Below are 15,423 nucleotides of genomic sequence, written 5' to 3'. Positions count from 1 at the left end.
TTGAATCCCATTAACCCCAATAACATAAAGGATGGAAATGTAAAGTGTATGTTCACAAATGCCAGAAGCCTAGCAAATAAAATGGGGGAGCTTGAGGCCTTAATACTGGAGGAACATATTGATATAGTTGGGGTCACTGAGACATGGCTGGACTCCTCGCATGACTGGGTTGTCAATCTGCAGGGGTTTACATTGTTTCGCAAGGATAGAATGAACAGAAAAGGTGGTGGAGTCTGTCTGTATGTAAGAAGTGGTATGAAAGTCAGTGTGAACGATGCCATAGTGTGTGATGATTCTGAGGAGGTGGAATCACTGTGGGTAGCATTACAAAAGGAGGGAAATACTGAAAAAATAATATTTGGGGTAATCTACAGACCCCCTAATATCACTGAAGAGATAGAAGTTCGGCTTCATAAACAAATAGAGAGGGCCACCCGGGCAGGTACAGTGGTAATAATGGGAGATTTTAACTATCCAGATATAGATTGGGGTCCGGGGTTGGCTAAAACTACAAAGGGGCGTCAATTCCTACATTTATTGCAGGATAATTTTATGGGCCAGTTTGTGGAGGACCCAACAAGAAGTGATGCCTTGTTGGATCTGATCATTTCCAACAACGCAGAGCTGGTTGGTAATGTAACTGTGCGGGAAAACCTTGGTAATAGCGACCACAATATAGTTACTTTTGACTTAAAATGTAGAAAACAAAGACAGGCGGGGAAAGCAAAAACATATAACTTTAAAAAGGCAAATTTCCCTGGGCTGAGAGCTGCACTACAGGACATAGACTGGGGGGAGGTGTTCTCAAATACTGATACAGAAGGTAAATGGGACATCTTTAAATCAACTCTAAATAACTATACAGCTAAATATATACCAAAGGGGAACAAATATAAACGATTAAAACTAAATCCTACATGGCTGACAAATGATGTTAAAAGAGCAATAAACAACCAAAAATTAGCCTTAAAAAAATACAAATCTGATGGGTCAGCGATAACATTTAAACAGTACAAAGAGCTTAATAAAATCTGTAAAAATGTAATAAAAACAGCAAAAATTCAAAACGAGAGACAGGTGGCCAAAGAAAGCAAAACTAATCCTAAATATTTTTTTTAGATATATAAATGCAAAAAAACCAAGGACAGAGCATGTAGGACCCCTTAATAATGATAATGGGGAGGTTGTCACAGGCGATCAAGAGAAAGCGGAGCTACTGAATGGGTTCTTTAGTTCTGTATACACTATGGAAAAAGGAGCTGACATTGGCCAGGTCAGTACTGGTAACACATCTTGTAATGTACTGAACTGGCTTAATGTAGAGATGATACAAGGTAAGTTAAGTGATATAAATGTAAGCAAATCTCCAGGGCCAGATGGATTGCACCCAAGAGTTCTTAGAGAGGTAAGTTCAGTAATATCTGTACCCCTGTTCATGATATTTAGAGATTCTCTGGTGTCTGGTATCGTGCCAAGGGACTGGCGCAAGGCGAATGTGGTGCCAATCTTCAAAAAGGGCTCTAGGTCTTCCCCAGGAAACTATAGACCGGTAAGTTTAATGTGCATTGTGGGTACATTGTTTGAAGGACTTATAAGGGATCACATACAGGAATACATAGGGGATAATTGTATTATAAGTGATAACCAGCATGGGTTTACTAAGGATAGAAGTTGTCAAACCAATCTAATTTGCTTTTATGAAGAGGTGAGTAGAAGCCTTGACAGAGGAATGGCTGTGGATATAGTGTTTCTGGATTTTGCTAAAGCATTTGATACTGTCCCTTATAGACGTCTGACAGGTAAGTTAAGGTCTTTGAGTTTGGAAACTTTAGTTTGTAACTGGATTGAACACTGGCTCATGGATCGTACCCAGAGAGTGGTGGTCAATGATTCATACTCTGATTGGTCCCCGCTAATTCGTGGTGTACCCCAAGGTTCAGTACTGGGCCCGCTGTTGTTTAATTTATTTATCAATGATATAGAGGATGGTATTAACAGCTCTGTTTCTATCTTTGCAGATGACACCAAGCTTTGTAGCACGGTACAGTCTATAGAGGATGTGCATAAGTTACAGGATGACTTGGATAGACTAAGTGTCTGGGCCTCCACTTGGCAAATGAGGTTCAATGTGGATAAATGTAAAGTTATGCATCTGGGTACTAATAACCTGCATGCATCGTATGTCTTAGGGGGGATTAAACTGGCAGAGTCACTGGTAGAGAAGGATCTGGGTGTACTTGTAGATCACAGACTACAGAATAGCATGCAATGTCAGGCTGCTGCTTTCAAAGCCGGCAGGATATTGTCATGTATCAAAAGAGGCATGGACTCAAGGGACAGGGACATAATACTCCCCCTTTATAAAGCATTGGTACGGCCTCACCTGGAATATGCTGTTCAGTTTTGGGCACCTGTCCATAAAAGGGACACTGCGGAGTTGGAAAGGGTGCAGAGACGCGCGACTAAACTAATATACGGCATGGAACATCTTAGCTATGAGGAGCGATTAAAGGAGTTACAATTGTTTAGTCTTGAGAAGAGACGTTTAAGGGGGGATATGATAAACGTATATAAGTATATTAATGGCCCATACAAAAAATATGGAGAAAAACTGTTCCAGGTTAAACCCCCCAAAGGACGAGGGGGCACTCCCTCCGTCTGGAGAAGAAAAAGTTTAGTCTCAAGGGGCGACACGCCTTCTTTACCATGAGAACTGTGAATTTATGTAACGGTCTACCTCAGGAACTGGTCACAGCAGGAACAATTAACAGCTTTAAAATAGGATTAGATACATTCCTGGAACAAAATAACATTAATGCTTATGAAGAAATATAAAATCCCATCCCTTCCCCAATATCGCGCCACACCCCTACCCCTTAATTCCCTGGTTGAACTTGATGGACATATGTCTTTTTTTGACCGTACTAACTATGTAACTATGTAAAATGACATTCAGAAAGTGTGTTAGCCCTTTAGGTGTTTCACAGGAATAGCAGCAAAATGAAGGAGAAAATTCAAAATCTTCATTTTTTACACGCACATGTTCTTGTAGACCCAGTTTTTGAATTTTTACAATGGGTAAAAGGAGAGAAATCCCCCCCCAAAATTTGTAACCCAATTTCTCTTGAGTAAGAAAATACCTCATATGTGTATGTAAAGTGTTCTGCGGGCGCAGTAGAAGGCTTAGAAGGGAAGGTGCGACAATGGGATTTTGGAGAGTGAGTTTTTCTGAAATGGTTTTTGGAGGGCATGTTACATTTAAGAAGCCCCTATGGTGCCAGAACAGCAAATAAAAAACAACATACTATTTTGGAAACTACACCCCTTAAGGAACGTAACAAGTGGTACAGTGAGCCTTAACACCCAACAGGTGTTTGACGACTTTTCGTAAAATTTGGATGAGTAAATGAATTTTTTTTCCACTAAAATGATGGATTTTCCCCATATTTTTCATTTTTACAAGGGATAATAGGAGAAAATGCCCCCCAAAATTTGTAACCCCATTTATGTAAATACCCCATATGTGGATGTAAAGGGCTCTGCGGGCGCACTACAATGCTCAGAAGAGGAGTGCCATTGAGCTTTTGGAGAGAGAATTTGGTTAGAATAGAAGTCAGGGGCCATGTGCATTTACAATGCCCCCATGGTGCCAGAACAGTGGACCTCCCCCCCCACATGTGACCCCATTTTGGAAACTACACCCCTCACATAATTTAATAAGTGGGTGCAGTGAGCATTTACACCCCACTAGCATTTGACAGATCTTTGGAACAGTTGGCTGTGCAAATGAAAACATTTTTTTTTTCATTTTCACGGACCACTGTTCCAAAACAGAGCACTTTACGTCCAGATAGGGGGTATTTCTGTACTCAGGAGAAATAACGTTACAAATTTTGGGGCTTTTTTTTTCTTACCACTTGTAAAATTTAAAAGTATGGGGTAACACCAGCATGTTAGTGTAAAAAATAAAACAAATTTACACTATCATGCTGGTGTAGACCCCAACTTTACCTTTTCATAAGGTGTAAAAAGTGAAAAAGCCCCCCAAAATTTGTAACGCAATTGCTCCCGAGTATGGAAATATATGTCCCATATGTGGCACTAAACTGTTGCCTTGAAATACGACAGGGCTCCAAAGCGAGAGAGCGCCATGTGCATTTGAGGCCTAAATTGGGGATTTGCATCTGCCACCAAAATAACCTACAGCAATGTTTCCCAAACATGGTGTCTCCAGCTGTTGCAAAACTCCCAGCATGCCTTTACAGTCAGTGGCTCTCTGGCAATACTGGAAGTTTTTGTTTTTCAACAGCTGGAGGCTACATTTTGGAAACAGTGCCGTACAAGACGTTTTTTATTTATTTACTGTGTAAGGGTGTGTATATGTAGTATTTTACTTTTAATTTTGTGTGGTGTAGTGTAATGTAGTGTTTTTAGGGTACATTCAGACGGGCAGGAGTTTACAGTGAGTTTCTCTCTGGGAGTTTGAGGTGCCGCATCTCAAACTTGCAGCAAAAAACTCGCTGTAAACACCCGCCCATGTGAATGTACCCTGTACATTCACATTGAGGGGGAGGTCAAACTTTCAGCTGTTTCAAAACTACAACTCACAGCATGCATTGACAGACCATACATGCTGAGAGATGTAGTTATGCAACAGCTGGAGGCACATTATTTGTGAAACACTGAGAGTTTGTTACTTAACTCAGTGTTTTGCAACCAGTGTGCCTCCAGCTGTTGCAAAACTGGAACTACCAGCATGTACGGTCTCTCATTGCATGCTGGGAGTTGTATTTTTGCAACAGCTGGAGGCACACTGGTTGCGAAACATAGGACACAAACTCTGTTTCACAACCATTGTGCCTTCAGTTGTTGCAAAACTGCAACTCTCAGCATGCATTGACAGCCGAAGGGCATGTTGAGAGTTGTAGCTTTGCAACACCTGGAGGCACACTGCTACAACTCCCAGCATGCTCTTCAGCAATCCGTGCATGCTGGTGGTTGTAGTTATGCAACAGCTGGATGCACACTTTTTCATAGGAAAAATGTGCCCCCAGCTGTTGCATAACTACAACCCCCAGCATGCACAGACTACCAAAGGGCATGCTGAGAGTTGTAGTTGGAACTCCAGCTGTTGCAAAACTACAACTCCCAGCATGCCCTTTGGCTGTGTATGCTGAGAGTTGTTGCTAAGAAACAGCAGGAGGTGAACAGGCCTCACCTCCTGCTGTATCTTGCTACCTGCACCGCACCATCCCCGCTTCTGCCACCACTCCTGCTGCTCCTGTATGCTGCGAACGCCCCGGAGGGGACCCCTGCTGGGCCAGGCAAAGGTAGGAGACCCCCACCGATCCCGATCACAGTCCCGATCGCAGCCCCAATCCCCGCCCAGCAGGGTAGTGTTTTGTTTGTCGTTCCGACTGATCAATCATGTGATCGTGAGGTGCCACCCATGAAACCTCACTCCTGCTGGGTAAGGGTGAATGGGGCTGTCTCGGACAGCCCCATTGACCCTTTTTTCCAGGTCACTGGAGACCTGATTGACCCGGAATTGCCGCATATCGCCGATCTGAATTGACCTACGATCGCCAACATGGGGAGGTCTCAGGACCCCCCCCAGGGGTTTTTCGCAGGGTGCCTGCTGAATGATTTAAGCAGGCATCTGGGTCTGGTCCCCGCCCCGGCGAGCGTCGGGGACCAGAATTCCCATGGGCGTACAAGTACGCCCTTGGTCCTTAAGTACCACGACGTCAGGGCGCACCCGTACGCCCATGGTCCTTAAGAGGTTAAAGGGGTATTCAGGTGGAAAATTTATCATTTTTTTTTTTATCAACTGGTGCCAGAAAGTTAAATAGATTTGTAAATTACTTCATTTTAGAGAAGAAGTTGTGTTGTTCATTTCAGTCTGACTAGAGTGCTCTCTGCTGACACCTTTGTCCTTGTCAGGAACTGTCCAGAGCAGGATAGGTTTGCTATGGGGATTTTCTCCTACTCTGGACCGTTCCTGACATGGACAGAGGTGTCAGCAGAGAGCACTGTGGTCAGACAGAAAATAAATTAAAAAAGAAAAGAACTTCCTGTGGAGCATACAGCAGCTGATAAGTACTGGAAGGATTAAGGTTTCTAAATAGACATAATATACAAATCTGTTTAATTTTCTGGCACTAGTTGATTGAAAAAAAAAAAAAAATTCCACCGAAGTACCCCTTTAACCCCTTAAGGACAATTTTTTGCGTCACCAATTCTACTTTGCGGTGACATTAGTCATTTTACCCAAAAATGCACGGCGAAACGGAAAAAAAAATCATTGTGCGACAAAATCGAAAAAAAAAACGCCATTTTGTAACTTTTGGGGGCTTCCGTTTCTACACAGTGCATATTTCAGTAAAAATTACACCTTATCATTATTCTGTAGGTCCATACGGTTAAAATGATACCCTACTTATATAGGTTTGATTTTGTCGCACTTCTGGAAAAAATCATAACTACATGCAGGAAAATGTATACGTTTAAAAATATCATCTTCTGACCCCTATAACTTTTTATTTTTCCACGTACAGGGCGGTATGAGGACTCATTTTTTGCGCCGTGATCTGAAGTTTTTATCGGTATGATTTTTGTTTTGATCTGACTTTTTGATCACTTTTTATTCATTTTTTTAATGGTATAAAAAGTGACCAAAATACGCTTTTTTGGACTTTGGAATTTTTTTGCGCGTACGCCATTGACCGTGCGGTTTAATTAATGATATATTTTTATAGTTCGGACATTTACGCACGCGGCGATACCACATATGTTTATTTTTTTTTTTTACACTGTTTTATTTTTTTATGGGAAAAGGGGGGTGATTCAAACTTTTATTAGGGAAGGGGTTAAATGACCTTTATTAACATTTTTTTTTTACATTTTTTTTGCAGTGTTATAGGTCCCATAGGGACCTATAACACTGCACACACTGATCTCCTATGCTGATCACTGGCGTGTATTAACACGCCTGTGATCAGCATTATCGGCGCTTGACTGCTCCTGCCTGGATCTCAGGCACGGAGCAGTCATTCGTCGATCGGACACCGAGGAGGCAGGTAAGGGCCCTCCCGGTGTCCGATCAGCAGTTCGGGACGCCGCGATTTCACCGCGGCGGTCCCGAACAGCCCGACTGAGCAGCCGGGATACTTTCAGTTTCATTTTAGAAGCGGCGGTCAGCTTTGACCGCCGCTTCTAAAGGGTTAATACCGCAGATCGCCGCGATCGGCGATGTGTGGTATTAGCCGCGGGTCCCGGCCGTTGATGAGCGCCGGGACCGAAGCGATATGATGCAGGATCGCGGCGCAATCCCTCTTCATATCGCGGGAGCCGGCGCAGGACGTAAATATACGTCCTGCGTCGTTAAGGGGTTAAGGCTGGGTTTACACAGGCAAAATGTGTAGAATATCTGCCTGATATTAACATTATATTTTAATAGTTTACATTATATTTTAATAGTTCAGACATATCTGCATGCAGCTATACAACATACGTCACAGATTTGTGGTTTACAACACCACTGCTCCAATGGTGCACGGAAAAAAGTACAAAACTTCACAGAAGGGGGTACACAATCATAAAACATAGCATTTAATGGTTGTACTTAAAGGGGTTATCCACCATCATGTGATTTTAGACACCAGTCATTTTGTATGCTGATAAAAATAAATATTGAGGTGAAAATCACAGAAGAATTGTGATAAAACCGTCACACACAGGTACAGACACTATATTATGAACTACACTAACTTGACAGCCCCTGTAGCATAGTCAAATAAAAAAAAATCCTGGAATACCCCAAAAAATAACCGCACTACACAAAAACACCAAAAAGGACAAAAATCAGGTGAACAGGTATGCCAGATAAACCTCCACCCGAAAAAATCAACTATCAGGGTACCAAGGACCAGGGACACTTAGCACATAAACTTGCCTATAAGAATATAGACCATATGAGAATAGAAGGTTAACTGTCAGGGGAGGGGGCACTGTTAGCATGGGTATGGTGACCCTAGAAAGCCTTATCGGGGTTGTGTAGTGATACTACCGCTCCTCCCTCAGGGACCATAGAGGCACTTGCTCTAAAAAGGGCGACCCCCTGACCCGATCTACCCCTTGGTCTTACCCTAGAATTCCCTGATAACAAGTATATCCATGAGTGACTCGATCTTCTACTCTCATATGGTCTACATTCTTATAGGTTGTCTTAAGTGGCCCTGATCCTTGGTACCCTGGTTATTGATTTTTTTCAGTTGCAGGTTTATCTGGCATACCTATCCACCTGATTTTTTCACCTGATTCCACCTTTTTGTGTGGTGAGGTTATTTTTAAAGAGGCACTGTCATTGTTAAAAACTTTTCATATATTGCAGGACTCATTATAATATGACATTTCACAATATACACCTGTTAAAAAAAATTTAAGTTTTCAGCTGAAATTCAAGCTCAAAATAGCCACCACTAGGGGTCACCTGTCTTTAAGTCAGACAGACTAGTGTAGATTTTACAGCATACTGGATACCGGCCGTAAAGCATACCGGTATCCAGTATAGGAGATTTCTATTGAGTGTATGCAAAACTACAGATAAAGGATGTGTGGACATGCTGGGAGCTGTAGTTTTAAAACAGCTGGAGGCAACACTGCTCTAACACAGTTATTTACAAACATTGCAGCTTCAGTTGTTACTAAACTACAGCTCCCAGCATGCTGAAATAGTCAAAGCTTTCTTGGACTCCTGAATGACAAAGAAGTTGCTCAGACATTCAGGAGTTTGTGAAAGATGAATGACACACAGTGACAGCTATGCTGATTAGCATCCAGCTTTACTAGGAGAAGATAAAACAGATAGAACATGCATTCATAAAAATGCTGTACTTTTATCTAAATAAATCCTTGAACTAATTTTATAAAGATCTATTCTTATATTTATACATTTTATCAACTGCTTTCAGCCTGTTGATAAATTTATTTCACTTAAGCACTTTTTCTTTTTTTGCTTTGGTAGTGGCTTTTTCTGCTCCATGTCTGAGCTGGAGTAAATTTAGTAGCTTTTTTCATGCGATGAGACTGTCGCACTTGATAAATCTCTGACCACTGCAAGTAAAAAATCACTTTTTGCTTTGGTAAGCAAGGTTTTTATTTTTTGCTTAGGACACTGAACAAGCAAAAAGTCGCAGAAAAAAGAGCGCAGGCGCACGTGCGACAATTTTGCGACAATTTTAAGCAAAAAAAAAAACCGACTAAATGCTTTGATAAATGTCCCCCTAAACTGTATCCCTCCAGATCTTGCAAAACTACAACTCCTTGCATGCTCAAACAGCTCTTTGCTGTCTGGGCATGCTGGGATTTGTAGTTTTGCAACATCTGGAGGGTCACAGTTTGCAGATCACTGTGCAGTGGTCTATAATCTGTAGCCCTCCAGATGTTGCAAAACTGCAAATCCCAGCATGCCCAAACAGCAAACAGCTGTCTAAGCATGCTGGGAGTTGTTGCGTATCCTCCAGCTGTTGCATAACTATATCTCCCAGCATGCACGGTCTGTCAGTACATGCTGGGAGTTGTAGTTTTGCAACAGCTGGAGGCACACTGGTTGGAAAATACTGAGTTAGGTAACAGAACCTAACTGAAGGTTTTCCAACCAGTGGGCCTCCAGCTGTTGCAAAAGTACAGCTCCCAGCATGCATGGTCTGTCAGTACATGCTGGGAGTTGTGGTTTTGAAACAGCTGGAGGTTTGCCCCCCCCCCCATGTGAACGTACAGGGTACATTCACACAGGCAGGTTTACAGTAAGTTTCCTGCTTCAAGTTTGGTCTGCGGCAAATTTTTCGCCGCAGCTCAAACTCCTAGCGGGAAACTCACCGTAACAAGCCAGTGCGAATGTACCCTAAAAACACTACACTAACACATAATAAAGAGTAAAACACTATACACCCCCTTACACTGTCCCCCCAATAAAAAAGAAAAACGTATTGTACGGGAGTGTTTACAAAACAGAGCCTCCAGCTGTTGCAAAACAACAAATCCCAGCATTTCTGGACAGCCACTGACTGTCCAGGCATGCTAGAAGTTAAGCAACAGCTGGAGGCACCCTGTTTGGGAATCACTGGCGTAGAATACCCCTATGTCCACCCCTATGCAATTCCTAATTTAGTCCTCAATTGCACATGGCGCTCTCTCTCATTTTGGAGCCATGTCGTATTTCAAGGAAACAGTTTAGGGCCACATATGGAGTATTTCCGTAATTGGGAGAAATTGCACTACAAATTTTGGGGGGCTTTTTCTCCTTTTACCCCTTATGAAAAGGAAAAGTTGGGGGCTACACCAGCTGTTAGTGTAAACATTTTTTTCTTTTTACACTAACATGCTGGTGTTGCCCCATACTATTTTCACAAGCAGTAAAAGGAAAAAAAAGCCCCCCAAAATTAGTAACGCAATTTCTCCTGAGTATGGAAATACCCCATATGTGGGCGTAAAATGCTCTGCGGGCGCACAACAAGGCTCAGGAGTGAGAGCGCACCATGTACATTTGAGGCCTAAATTGGTGATTTGCACAGGGGTGGCTGATTTTACAGTGGTTCTGACAAACGCAAAAAAAAAAAATACCCACATGTGACCACATTTTGGAAACTAAACCCCCCACGGAACGTAACAAGGGGTATAGTGAGCCTGAACACCCCACAGGTGTTTGACGAATTTTCATTAAATTTGGATGGGAAAATGAAAAAAAAAAAATGTTTTCATTAAAATGCTGGTGTTACCCTAAATTTTTCATTTTCACAAGGGAAAATAGGAAAAGCCCCCCATAATTTGAAACCCCATTTCTTCTGAGTAAGAACATACCCCATATGTGGATGTAAAGTGCTCAGCGGGCGCACTACAATGCTCAGAAGAGAAGGAGCGCCATTGGGATTTTGAAGAGAATTGAAGGCCACATGAGTTTACAAAGCCCCATAGCGCCAGAACAATGGACCCCCCCACATCTGACCCCATTTTGGAAACTACACCCCTCATGTAGTGTATTAAGGGGTACAGTGAGCATTTACGCCCCACAGGTGTCTGATAGATTTTTTTGAACAGTGGTCCGTGAAAATGAAAAATTTTCCAAAGATCTGTCAAACGCCAGTGGGGTGCAAATACTCACTGCACCCCTTATTAAATTCTGTGAGGGGTGTAGTTTCCAAAATGGGGTCACATGTGGGAGAGTCCACTGTTCTGGCACCACAGGGGGCTTTGTAAATGCACATGACCCCTGACTACCATTCCAAACGAATTCTCTTTCCAAAAACTCAATGGCACTCCTTCTCTTCTGAGCATTGTAGTTCGCCTGCAGAGCATTTTACGTCCTAACATGGGGTATTTCCATACTCAGAAGAGATGGGGTTACAAATTTTGGGGGCATTCTCTCTCGTAACCCTTTGTAAAAATGGTAAATTTGGGGGAAAAACTGCACTTGTGAAATTTTTTTTTTTCATTTACACATCCGATTTTAACGAAAAGTTAACGTGGTGTTAAGGCTCACTAGACCCCTTGTTATGTGCCTGAGGGGTGTAGTTTCCAAAATGGTATGCCATGTGGGGTTTTCTGCTGTTTTGGCACCATAGGGGCTTCCTAAATGTGACATGCCCCCCAAAAACCATTTCAGCAAAATGACATACACATATGAGGTATTTCCTTACTTGAGAGAAATTGGGTTACAAATTTTGGGGGGCTTTTTCTCCTATTACCACTTGTAAAAATTCAAAAACTGGGTCTACAAGAACATGCGAGTGTAAAAAATGAAGATTTTGAATTTTCTCCTCCACTTTGCTGCTATTCCTGTGAAACACCTAAAGGGTTAACAAACTTACTGAATGTCATTTTGGATACTTTGAGGGGTGCAGTTTTTATAATTGGGTCATTTGTGGGGTATTTCTAATCCACTTCAAAACTGAACCGGTCCCTGAAAAATTCCGATTTAGAAAATTTTGTGAAAAATTGGAAAATTGATGCTGAACTTTGAAGCCCTCTGATGTTTTACAAAAGTAAAAACACGTCAACTTTATGATGCAAACATAAAATAGACATATTGTATATGTGAATCAATATATAATTTATTTGGAATGTCTATTTTTCTTACAAGCAGAGCTTCAAAGTTAGAAAAATGCAAAATTTTCACATTTTTCATCAAATTTTGGAATTTTTCACCAAGAAATGATGCAAGTATTGACAAAAATTTACCACTACCATAAAGTAGAATATGTCACGAAAAAACTGTCTCGGAATCAAATTTATAAGTAAAAGCATCCCAGAGTAATTAATGCTTAATGTGACAGTGGTCAGATTTGCAAAAAATGCTCCCATCCTTAGGGTCATAATGGGCTCCGTCCCCAAGGGGTTAACTTCCACTGTTCCTGATGACTGCCATTTCTTAATTACATTCCGAAAAGAGGATATTGACATCTGAAAACGTTTTGCTATCTTCTTATAGCCTCCTCCAGCTTTGTGAGCGTCAACTATTTTCAGTTTCAGATTTCTAGACAACTGCTTAGAAGAACCCATGGTGCTGATTGTTGGGACAAGGTCAGATGAGTCTGGGCATTTAAAACCTTTGAGATTGACATCACCTGGTCTTCCCAGATGATGATTGAGAACAATCCATGACACTGGCAGGTCTCAGCTTTGCAAAAGGGGGCAGTGCATTCTATAAATTCTGCAGGTGCCCAAACTTTTTTGTTTTCTGTTATTTTGAAAGTGTAAATGATGGAAATAAAATAACTTTTGTTGACATATTATAAGTGTCTAATCTGTAATTTGATGCCTTTTGGAGATTTTTTCCATCTTTCCTTGGCTTCTTTATGCACGTTAATAAAAATGTTTACCTGGGGTGCCCAAACTTTTGATCCCCATTGTACATGATGGATGTTATAACGGGTCTTATTTTGACGGACATTATTCAGCGGTTAGCACCCGTTATTTAATCAGTTATTATTCATCAGAATGCTCATAGTGTGAAAGGAGCCTTAGTGTTCCCTTTATTTTTTTGAGAAGCGTACATAGCATAACAGAAAATGGAAAAAAAAAAAAAAAACACACCAAATATGTTGTACATAAATGTCAGTGTCTTTCAGACTGTGTGCCTTCAGCTATTGCAAAACTGCAACTCCCAGCATGCCTGGACAGCACCATACAAGCTGGGAGTTGCAGTTGTGCAACAGCTGGGACTGCTTTATGTGGTCGGTTAGGCAGAAGTAGAGTATACGGCTAGGTCTGTAGGATCAGACTGCAAACCTTGTTTGTTGTCGGTTACTATGGAGACGCCTCTATTGTAAAGTGCTTTATTTTTCAATGTAGAGTTATCGGGAAGAACAGGTAGTGAATGTGAGCAGTGGGGTTATGTATCACGTACAGACGTGTTCTCACCACAGCACAGACGACACTAGGAAGGATGTAGTGAGCCCTCAGAAGGCACCCGGTGCTGTGTACCCCGATGCCCCCGGTCCTGGGAGCCCTCCCCCCGCGGTGTGTGGCTGCCTCCTGACATAGCACCCCGTCATTCCGTGCTCCTCAGCATTCAGCGACTCGCTGTCCTCTCCCTCCCCCGTGATGTGGCGCCTCCCCCGTGTCCGCCATCTTGCGGCCGGTGACTGAGAGAATCTCGGCCCATGAGAGTAGGACCGAGCTCACACTGAAGTGACTCACCGTGCACCTCAGCCACCATAACCAGGGAAGCACACCCGGCTGCGGTGAACCTACTGGGACTACCCCCCTCACACAAAGCTGGCGGAGGAGCAGCAGTGTGCCACACGGAACCTCCAGACCGGGGAAGAAAGTTCTGGCGAGGCCGAGCACCGCTTCCGTTCCCCCGTACTTGTCTCCGGTACATCGCTGCTGTACGGTATTTATGGCGGCTTAGCGCGCAGCTGTTGTAGAGAGGACGGAGCTGGGTGTATAATGTACGGAGGTGACTGTCCTCCTCAGGTCACAGGCTCGCTTCCTCCTCACTCCGTATAGATATTAGTATGGTGACAGCTAGGAAGTGACTAGTGCACCTAGTGAGCTGCTGGTCACTGCTTTCTCCCGCCCTGTGTGTCGCATCCTTTGTTTGTGGGAGAAGCTATAGAACTGTCTGACCACAGATGACGGGTCATTGGCTCCATCTTCATGGATGGAGAGAATTCCCACAGCTGGCAGTGCATAGACTCCATTTAGGTCCAGCGGTATCTGTTTATCCTGTAACATTGTTTCCTTTTTACCTTTCTATCTAAATGACCAGCCCAGACTATAGTGAAGGAGTCTTCCCCTATTTTCCACCACTGCTCCATCCCTGACTAGAAGTGGCTTTCCAGTCTCTGTTGTTTGCAGTGAAGTTAGTGGTTGAGTCCAATCTTTTCTTTGGTATTAAAATCTCCAGGAATTGTGGTATGAGCACTGTCACTTTAAGCCCTGACATAGTTCTGACAGCTGTCAGTTCAGGTTAACCTGCAGTTAGGTCATGTCCGTAGTTGGCTCCCGGTAGTGCGACGGACATCAGGGAACACGGGAAGGCTAGCAGAAGAAAAATGACTGCAAGCACAATCTTTTTCTCCCGCTAAAAAACAACGGCGCCCAATGGACTACATTGACTATAATGGGATCCATCGGGACCTGTTGTGCTCTGTCCAGATAACGACCGTTAAAGGCAAAAAAAAAAAGTTTAACGGCCGTTCTCGATGGGGCGCAACAGCAGTGTGAAAGGGGCCTTATGAAGTAAAAACTGAATTTTAGAGTTTTTTTTTACACTAAAGAGTTTTATGACATGCCAAGAGAACAGATCATAACCCACCGATTTAGGGCTCGTTCACTCTACGTATTTCAGAGTGGAATTTCGCTCCTGGGCTCAGCTGAGGAAGATACGGAGCAGCAACCTCCCTGTGTTTTCAATGGGATTCTGTTGCACCATTCACACTATGGAATTTCCGCAGCTTATGTTCTGGACCCCATACTCTATTGAAAGAATAGACTTGTTCATTCTTTTGGCGAAATTGGCTCGGAAATGCCATGCTTTCTAAGGAGGCGGCGCATTTCTGAGTGGTTCGAGTGCTGACTTGTTCTGCCAGTGCCCAGATGGAAGTGTGAATGAGCCCTTAGGGTTAAACTGTTGGGACTGTCAACAATTTGAAGAGAGTCCCTAGACAACAGGAAGAAAGTAGACCTCATTGGGAAAATGTATCAAAACTTGTGCAGAGGAAAAGTTGCCCATAGCAACCAACCAGATTTCTTTCATTTTGCATAGGTCTTGTTAAAAATGAAAGAAGCGATCTGGTAGCTATGGGCAACTGGGCAGCTTTTTCTCTGTACAGGTTTTGATAACTTTCCCCCCATGTGTTTAGCACATTCTCTATCACATGACCTGGACAGACCTAGGCTAGGTTTCCACTATTTTTT

General features: G+C 42.8%; 2 protein-coding genes across 7 annotated transcripts in view; one reads left to right on the top strand and one right to left on the bottom strand.

Annotated features, from left to right (window-relative positions):
• The window catches only part of DENND6B (DENN domain containing 6B), a 107,364-nt gene extending 93,531 nt beyond the window's left edge, over positions 1-13,833 (bottom strand). Inside the window, exon 1 of one of the 2 annotated variants that reach the window (XM_056573062.1) lies at positions 13,699-13,833. The gene's annotated coding sequence lies outside the window, so the exon portion shown is untranslated. Of the gene's footprint in view, positions 1-13,419; positions 13,552-13,698 lie in introns of those variants that run through there. The other variant, XM_056573061.1, reaches the window with a different exon arrangement.
• Positions 13,741-15,423, top strand: part of PPP6R2 (protein phosphatase 6 regulatory subunit 2) — a 298,731-nt gene continuing 297,048 nt past the window's right edge. For all 5 annotated transcript variants that reach the window (XM_056573053.1, XM_056573055.1, XM_056573054.1 and 2 more), the window contains exon 1: positions 13,741-13,876. The gene's annotated coding sequence lies outside the window, so the exon portion shown is untranslated. The remainder of the gene's footprint in view (positions 13,877-15,423) is intronic.

The sequence above is a fragment of the Hyla sarda genome, chromosome 4 (genome assembly GCF_029499605.1).
Source record: "Hyla sarda isolate aHylSar1 chromosome 4, aHylSar1.hap1, whole genome shotgun sequence".
Classification (NCBI taxonomy): domain Eukaryota; kingdom Metazoa; phylum Chordata; class Amphibia; order Anura; family Hylidae; genus Hyla; species Hyla sarda.
This window is presented reverse-complemented; position numbering and strand designations above follow the sequence as displayed.